An 8,725-nucleotide genomic window follows, 5' to 3' on the forward strand; every position below is an offset into this window, starting at 1 on the left:
CCACAGTGGTGAGCAGAAACATTGTTAGGGGCCAGTGAGCCACCAAACACAGAGGCGCAGTAGCACCAAACACTTCTCCCAGAGAACAGAGACTTCCCCTTCCGTGCGTGCCCTCTTCCAATGGAAAGGGTAGATTTCTGTCTTCGAAGCACAGTCATGCCCACTGAGCTGCACGAGTGCCATCGCCAAAGTTAATGGGGAGCTGCCCTGCCTCGAGTGGGTCAAGGCCTAACAACAGCCGTGAAGACATTTCCCTGTGTGCAAAAGAAAAAGAGAGAACGGGCATTTTCCCTTCAGGAAAAGGCTCTCTGTTTCTCAAAAAGAAACACAAGCTCCCACAGGTAAATGAGTATTGGAGAGAGGCAGAAGGCCGTACTTGGCAGAGGCCAAGGTAAGAGGTTCCTCAAAGCAGCCTTCTCAAATAGCACAGAAGCAGAGGCCGTTTCCAGCGGCATCTGCACTAGAGTCTCTGCACAACAGAAACACATTGAAGCTGGCTGCGAATGCAGAACTTAGGAGGAAAGCAGTACCCGCATGCTAGGAATGTGATATTTGTATGGTGACCCGGAAAGGAATTCTGCAACTTGTACTTCCTCAGTGAGCTTAGCTGTACAACGTTTGCCCCACAGTGGTGAGCAGAAACATTGCTAGTGCCCAGTGAGCCACCAAACACAGAGGCGCAGTAGCACCAAACACTTCTCCCAGAGAACAGAGACTTCCCCTTCCGTGCGTGCCCTCTTCCAATGGAAAGGGTAGATTTCTGTCTTCGAAGCACAGTCATGCCCACTGAGCTGCACGAGTGCCATCGCCAAAGTTAATGGGGAGCTGCCCTGCCTCGAGTGGGTCAAGGCCTGACAACAGCCGTGAAGACATTTCCCTGTGTGCAAAAGAAAAAGAGAGAACGGGCATTTTCCCTTCAGGAAAAGGCTCTCTGTTTCTCCAAAGGAAACACAAGCTCTCACAGGTAAGTGAGTATTGGAGGGAGGCAGAAGGCTGTACTTGGCAGCCGCTAGGGTAAGAGGTACCTCAAAGCAGCCTTCTCAAAGAGCATAGAAGCAGAGGCCGTCTCCAGCGGCATCTGCACCGGAGTCTCTCCACAAGAGGAACACATTGAAGCTGGCTGCGAATGCAGAGCTTAGGAGGAAAGCAGTACCCGCATGCTACGAATGTAATATTTGGATGGTGCCCCGGAAAGGAATTCTGCAACTTGTACTTCCTCAGTGAGCTTAGCTGTACAACGTTTGCCCCACAGTGGTGAGCAGAAACATTGCTAGTGCCCAGTGAGCCACCAAACACAGAGGCGCAGTAGCACCAAACACTTCTCCCAGAGAACAGAGACTTCCCCTTCCGTGCGTGCCCTCTTCCAATGGAAAGGGTAGTTTTCTGTCTTAGAAGCACAGTCATGGCCCACAGTGCTGCAGAAGTGCCATTCCAAAGGGAATGTGAAGCTGCCCTCCCTAGAGTGGTTCAAGGCCCAACACCAGCCGTGAAGGCATTTCCCTGTGTGCAAAAGAAGAAGAGAGAACGGGCATTTTCCCTTCAGGAAAAGGGCTCTCTGTTTCTCCAAAGGAAACACAAGCTCTCACAGGTAAGTGAGTATTGGAGAGAGGCAGAAGGCCGTACTTGGCAGAGGCCAAGGTAAGAGGTTCCTCAAAGCAGCCTTCTCAAATAGCACAGAAGCAGAGGCCGTTTCCAGCGGCATCTGCACCAGAGTCTCTGCACAACAGAAACACATTGAAGCTGGCTGCGAATGCAGAACTTAGGAGGAAAGCAGTACCCGCATGCTACGAATGTGATATTTGGATGGTGACCCGGAAAGGAATTCTGCAACTTGTCCTTCCAAAGTGAGCTTAGCTGCACAACGTTTGCCCCACAGTGGTGAGCAGAAAGATTGCTAGTGGGCAGTGAGCCACCAAACACAGAGGCGCAGTAGCACCAAACACTTCTCCCAGAGAACAGAGACATCCCCTTCCGTGCGTGCCCTCTTCCAATGGAAAGGCGAGATTTCTGTCTTCGAAGCACAGTCATGGCCCACAGAGCTGCACGAGTGCCATCGCCAAAGTTAATGGGGAGCTGCCCTGCCTCGAGTGGTCAAGGCCTAACAACAGCCGTGAAGACATTTCCCTGTGTGCAAAAGAAGAAGAGAGAACGGGCATTTTCCCTTCAGGAAAAGGCTCTCTGTTTCTCCAAAGGAAACACAAGCTCTCACAGGTAAGTGAGTATTGGAGGGAGGCAGAAGGCTGTATTTGGCAGCCGCTAGGGTAAGAGGTACCTCAAAGCAGCCTTCTCAAAGAGCATAGAAGCAGAGGCCGTCTCCAGTGGCATCTGAACCAGAGTCTCTCCAAAACAGGAACACATTGAAGCTGGCTGCGAATGCAGAGTTTGGAGGAAAGCAGTACCCGCATGCTACGAATGTGATATTTGGATGGTGCCCCGGAAAGGAATTCTGGCACTTGTACTTCCTAAGTGAGCTAAGCTGCACAACGTTTGCCCCACAATGGTGAGCAGAAACATTGCTAGTGGCCAGTGAGCCACCAAACACAGAGGCGCAGTAGCACCAAACACTTCTCCCAGAGAACAGAGACTTCCCCTTCCGTGCGTGCCCTCTTCCAATGGAAAGGGTAGTTTTCTGTCTTCGAAGCACAGTCATGGCCCACAGTGCTGCAGAAGTGCCATCTCCAAAGGGAATGTGAAGCTGCCTTCCCTCGAGTGGGTCAAGGCCCAACACCAGCCGTGAAGGCATTTCCCTGTTTGCAAAAGAAGAAGAGAGAACGGGCATTTTCCCTTCAGGAAAAGGCTCTCTGTTTCTCCAAAGGAAACACAAGCTCTCACAGGTAAGTGAGTATTGGAGAGAGGCAGAAGGCTGTACTTGGCAGCGGCCAGGGTAAGAGGTACGTCAAAGCAGCCTTCTCAAAGAGCATAGAAGCAGAGGCCGTCTCCAGCGGCATCTGCACCAGAGTCTCTCCACAACAGGAACACATTGGAGCTGGCTGCGAATGCACAGCTTAGCAGGAAAGCAGTACCCGCATGCCACGAATGTGATAGTTGGATGGTGCCCCGGAAAGGAATTCTGGCACTTGGACTTCCTAAGTGAGCTTAGCTGCACAACGTTTGCCCCACAGTGGTGAGCAGAAACATTGCTAGGGGCCAGTGAGCCACCAAACACAGAGGCGCATTAGCACCAAACACTTCTCCAAGAGAACAGAGACTTCCCCTTCCGTGCGTGCCCTCTTCCAATGGAAAGGGTAGATTTCTGTCTTCGAAGCACAGTCATGGCCCACAGAGCGGCAGAAGTGCCATCGCCAAAGTTAATGGGTAGCTGCCCTGCCTCGAGTGGGTCAAGGCCTAACAACAGCCGTGAAGACATTTCCGTGTGTGCAAAAGAAGAAGAGAGAACGGGTATTTTCCCTTCAGGAAAAGGCTCTCTGTTTCTCCAAAGGAAACACAAGCTCTCACACTTAAGTGAGTATTGGAGAGAGGCAGAAGGCTGTACTTGGCAGCCGCTAGGGTAAGAGGTACCTCAAAGCAGCCTTCTCAAAGAGCATAGAAGCAGAGGCCGTCTCCAGCGGCATCTGAACCAGAGTCTCTCCACAACAGGAACACATTGAAGCTGGCTGCGAATGCAGAGCTTAGGAGGAAAGCATTACCCGCATGCTATGAATGTGATATTTGGATGGTGCCCCGGAAAGGAATTCTGGCACTTGTACTTCCAAAGTGAGCTAAGCTGCACAACGTGTGCCCCACAGTGGTGAGCAGAAACATTGCTAGTGGCCAGTGAGCCACCAAACACAGAGGCGCAGTAGCACCAAACACTTCTCCCAGAGAACAGAGACTTCCCCTTCCGTGCGTGCCCTCTTCCAATGGAAAGGGTAGTTTTCTGTCTTCGAAGCACAGTCATGGCCCACAGTGATGCAGAAGTGCCATCTCCAAAGGGAATGTGAAGCTGCCTTGCCTCGAGTGGGTCAAGGCCCAACACCAGCCGTGAAGGCATTTCCCTGTTTGCAAAAGAAGAAGAGAGAACGGGCATTTTCCCTTCAGGAAAAGGCTCTCTGTTTCTCCAAAGGAAACACAAGCTCTCACAGGTAAGTGAGTATTGGAGAGAGGCAGAAGGCTGTACTTGGCAGCGGCCAGGGTAAGACGTACGTCAAAGCAGCCTTCTCAAATAGCATAGAAGCAGAGGCCGTCTCCAGCGGCATCTGCACCACAGTCTCTCCACAACAGGAACACATTGAAGCTGGCTGCGAATGCAGAGCTTAGCAGGAAAGCAGTACCCGCATGCCACGAATGTGATAGTTGGATGGTGCCCCGGAAAAGAATTCTGGCACTTGTACTTCCTAAGTGAGCTAAGCTGCACAACGTTTGCCCCACAGTGGTGAGCAGAAACATTGCTAGTGGCCAGTGAGCCACCAAACACAGAGGCGCAGTAGCACCAAACACTTCTCCCAGAGAACAGAGACTTCCCCTTCCGTGCGTGCCCTCTTCCAATGGAAAGGGTAGTTTTCTGTCTTCGAAGCACAGTCATGGCCCACAGTGCTGCAGAAGTGCCATCTCCAAAGGGAATGTGAAGCTGCCTTCCCTCGAGTGGGTCAAGGACCAACACCAGCCGTGAAGGCATTTCCCTGTGTGCAAAAGAAGAAGAGAGAACGGGCATTTTCCCTTCAGGAAAAGGTTCTCTGTTTTTCCAAAGGAAACAGAAGCTCTCACAGGTAAGTGAGTATTGGAGAGAGGCAGAAGGCTGTACTTGGCAGCGGCCAGGGTAAGAGGTACGTCAAAGCAGCCTTCTCAAAGAGCATAGAAGCAGAGGCCGTCTCCAGCGGCATCTGCACCAGAGTCTCTCCACAACAGGAACACATTGGAGCTGGCTGCGAATGCAGAGCTTAGCAGGAAAGCAGTACCCGCATGCCACGAATGTGATAGTTGGATGGTGCACCGGAAAGGAATTCTGGAACTTGGACTTCCTAAGTGAGCTTAGCTGCACAACGTTTGCCCCACAGTGGTGAGCAGAAACATTATTAGGGGCCAGTGAGCCACCAAACACAGAGGCGCAGTAGCACCAAACACTTCTCCCAGAGAACAGAGACTTCCCCTTCCGTGCGTGCCCTCTTCCAATGGAAAGGGTAGATTTCTGTCTTCGAAGCACAGTCATGCCCACTGAGCTGCACGAGTGCCATCGCCAAAGTTAATGGGGAGCTGCCCTGCCTCGAGTGGGTCAAGGCCTAACAACAGCCGTGAAGACATTTCCCTGTGTGCAAAAGAAAAAGAGAGAACGGGCATTTTCCCTTCAGGAAAAGGCTCTCTGTTTCTCCAAAGGAAACACAAGCTCTCACAGGTAAGTGAGTATTGGAGAGAGGCAGAAGGCTGTACTTGGCAGCGGCCAGGGTAAGAGGTACGTCAAAGCAGCCTTCTCAAAGAGCATAGAAGCAGAGGCCGTCTCCAGCGGCATCTGCACCAGAGTCTCTCCACAACAGGAACACATTGAAGCTGGCTGCGATTGCAGAGTTTAGGAGGAAAGCAGTACCCGCATGCTACGAATGTGATATTTGGATGGTGCCCCGGAAAGGAATTCTGGCACTTGTTCTTCCTAAGTGAGCTTAGCTGCACAACGTTTGCCCCACAGTGGTGAGCAGAAACATTGCTAGTGGCCAGTGAGCCACCAAACACAGAGGCGCAGTAGCACCAAACACTTCTCCCAGAGAACAGAGACTTCCCCTTCCGTGCGTTCCCTCTTCCAATGGAAAGGGTAGATTTCTGTTTTCGAAACACAGTCATGGCCCACAGTGCTGCAGAAGTGCCGTCTCCAAAGGGAATGTGAAGCTGCCCTCCCTCGAGTGGGTCAAGGCCCAATACCAGCCGTGAAGGCATTTCCCTGTGTGCAAAAGAAGAAGAGAGAACGGGCATTTTCCCTTCAGGAAAAGGGCTCTCTCTTTCTCCAAAGGAAACACAAGCTCCCACAGGTAAGTGAGTATTGGAGAGAGGCAGAAGGCCGTACTTGGCAGAGGCCAAGGTAAGAGGTTCCTCAAAGCAGCCTTCTCAAAGAGCACAGAAGCAGAGGCCGTTTCCAGCGGCATCTGCACCAGAGTCTCTGCACAACAGAAACACATTGAAGCTGGCTGCGAATGCAGAGCTTAGGAGGAAAGCAGTACCCGCATGCTACGAATGTGATATTTGGATGGTGCCCCGGAAAGGAATTCTGCAACTTGTACGTCCTAAGTGAGCTTAGCTGCACAACGTTTGCCACACAGTGGTGAGCAGAAACATTGCTAGTGCCGAGTGAGCCACCAAACACAGAGGCGCAGTAGCACCAAACACTTCTCCCAGAGAACAGAGCCTCCCCTTCCGTGCGTGCCCTCTTCCAATGGAAAGGGTAGTTTACTGTCTTCGAAGCACAGTCATGGCCCACAGAGATGCACGAGTGCCATCGCCAAAGTTAATGGGGAGCTGCCCTGCCTCGAGTGGGTCAAGGCCTGACAACAGCCGTGAAGAAATTTCCCTGTGTGCAAAAGAAGAAGAGAGAATGGGCATTTTCCCTTCAGGAAAAGGCTCTCTGTTTCTCCAAAGGAAACACAAGCTCTCACTGGTAAGTGAGTATTGGAGGGAGGCAGAAGGCTGTACTTGGAAGGCGCTAGGGTAAGAGGTACCTCAAAGCAGCCTTCTGAAAGAGCATAGAAGCAGAGGCCGTCTCCAGCGGCATCTGCACCGGAGTCTCTCCACAAGAGGAACACATTGAAGCTGGCTGCGAATGCAGAGCTTAGGAGGAAAGCAGTACCCGCATGCTACGAATGTGATATTTGGATGGTGCCCCTGAAAGGAATTCTGCAACTTGTACTTCCTAAGTGAGCTTAGCTGCACAACGTTTGCCCCACAGTGTGAGCAGAAACATTGCTAGTGGGCAGTGAGCCACCAAACACAGAGGCGCAGTTGCACCAAACACTTCTCCCAGAGAACAGAGACTTCCCCTTCCGTGCGCGCCTTCTTCCAATGGAAAGGGTAGATTTCTGTCTTTGAAGCACAGTCATGACCCACAGTGCTGCGGACGTGCCATCTCAAAAGGGAATGTGAAGCTGCCCTCCCTCGAGTGGGTCAAGGCCCAACACCAGCCGTGAAGGCATTTCCCTGTGTGCAAAAGAAGAAGAGAGAACGGGCTTTTTCCCTTCAGGAAAAGGGCTCTCTGTTTCTCCAAAGGAAACACAAGCTCTCACACTTAAGTGAGTATTGGAGAGAGGCAGAAGGCTGTACTTGGCAGAGGCCAAGGTAAGAGGTTCCTCAAAGCAGCCTTATCAAAGAGCATAGAAGCAGAGGCCGTTTCCAGCGGCATCTTCACCAGAGTCTCTGCACAACAGAAACACATTGAAGCTGGCTGCGAATGCAGAGCTTAGGAGGAAAGCAGTACCCGCATGCTACGAATGTGATATTTGGATGGTGCCCCGGAAAGGAATTCTGCAACTTGTACTTCCTAAGTGAGCTTAGCTGCACAACGTTTGCCCCACAGTGGTGAGCAGAAAGTTTGCTAGTGGGCAGTGAGCCACCAAACACAGAGGCGCAGTAGCACCAAACACTTCTCCCAGAGAACAGAGACTTCCCCTTCCGTGCGTGCCCTCTTCCAATGGAAAGGGTAGATTTCTGTCTTCGAAGCACAGTCATGGCCCACAGAGCTGCACGAGTGCCATCGCCAAAGTTAATGGGTAGCTGCCCTGCCTCGAGTGGGTCAAGGCCTAACAACAGCCGTGAAGACATTTCCCTGTGTGCAAAAGAAGAAGAGAGAACGGGCATTTTCCCTTCAGGAAAAGGCTCTCTGTTTCTCCAAAGGAAACACAAGCTCTCACAGGTAAGTGAGTATTGGAGGGAGGCAGAAAGCTGTATTTGCCAGCCGCTAGGGTAAGAGGTACCTCAAAGCAGCCTTCTCAAAGAGCATAGAAGCAGAGGCCGTCTCCAGCGGCATCTGAACCAGAGTCTCTCCAAAACAGGAACACATTGAAGCTGGCTGCGAATGCAGAGCTTAGGAGGAAAGCAGTACCCGCATGCTACGAATGTGATATTTGGATGGTTCCCCGGAAAGGAATTCTGGCACTTGTACTTCCTAAGTGAGCTAAGCTGCACAACGTTTGCCCCACAGTGGTGAGCAGAAACATTGCTAGTGGCCAGTGAGCCACCAAACACAGAGGCGCAGTAGCACCAAACACTTCTCCCAGAGAACAGAGACTTCCCCTTCCGTGCGTGCCCTCTTCCAATGGAAAGGGTAGTTTTCTGTCTTCGAAGCACAGTCATGGCCCACAGTGCTGCAGAAGTGCCATCTCCAAAGGGAATGTGAAGCTGCCTTCCCTCGAGTGGGTCAAGGCCCAACACCAGCCGTGAAGGCATTTCCCTGTTTGCAAAAGATGAAGGGAGAACGGGCATTTTCCCTTCAGGAAAAGGCTCTCTGTTTATCCAAAGGAAACACAAGCTCTCACAGGTAAGTGAGTATCGGAGAGAGGCAGAAGGCTGTATTTGGCAGCGGCCAGGGTAAGAGGTACGTCAAAGCAGCCTTCTCAAAGAGCATAGAAGCAGAGGCCGTCTCCAGCGGCATCTGCACCAGAGTCTCTCCACAAAAGGAACACATTGGAGCTGGCTGCGAATGCAGAGCTTAGCAGGAAAGCAGTACCCGCATGCCACGAATGTGATAGTTGGATGGTGCCCCGGAAAGGAATTCTGGCACTTGTACTTCCTAAGTGAGCTAAGCTGCACAACG

This window comes from Kogia breviceps, chromosome X (genome assembly GCF_026419965.1).
Source record: "Kogia breviceps isolate mKogBre1 chromosome X, mKogBre1 haplotype 1, whole genome shotgun sequence".
In the NCBI taxonomy this organism is placed as follows: Eukaryota; Metazoa; Chordata; class Mammalia; order Artiodactyla; family Physeteridae; genus Kogia; species Kogia breviceps.